This window comes from Eimeria mitis, genomic scaffold (assembly GCF_000499745.2).
Source record: "Eimeria mitis Houghton genomic scaffold, Emh_scaff5500, whole genome shotgun sequence".
Lineage (NCBI taxonomy): Eukaryota > Apicomplexa > Conoidasida > Eucoccidiorida > Eimeriidae > Eimeria > Eimeria mitis.
The window spans coordinates 1-372 of NW_013573773.1; positions in this window are offsets into that span (position 1 = coordinate 1).

The window sequence follows — 372 nt, forward strand, 5'->3', positions numbered from 1 at the left end:
GCTGCTGCTGCTGCTGCTGCTGTTGCTGCTGCTGCTGCTGCTGCTAGCAGTGATGGTTTGTAAGATGCATGAACAACCAAAAAACCAAAAAAAAAGCAAAAAAGAAAAAAAATAAAAAACAAAATAAATAAATAAACAAATAAACAACTAAAATAAACAAATAAACAACAAAATAAACAAATAAAAAACAAAATAAATAAATAAAAAACAAAATAAATAAATAAATAAATAAATAACTATACTTACAATCCTCTATATCTACTTCTGGTGATATATTCATTTTAGCAGTTTTATCAAAAAAACCGAAAAAAAAAAAAAAAAAAAAAAAAAAAAAAAAAAAAAAAAAAAAAAAAAAAAAAAAAAAAAAAAAAA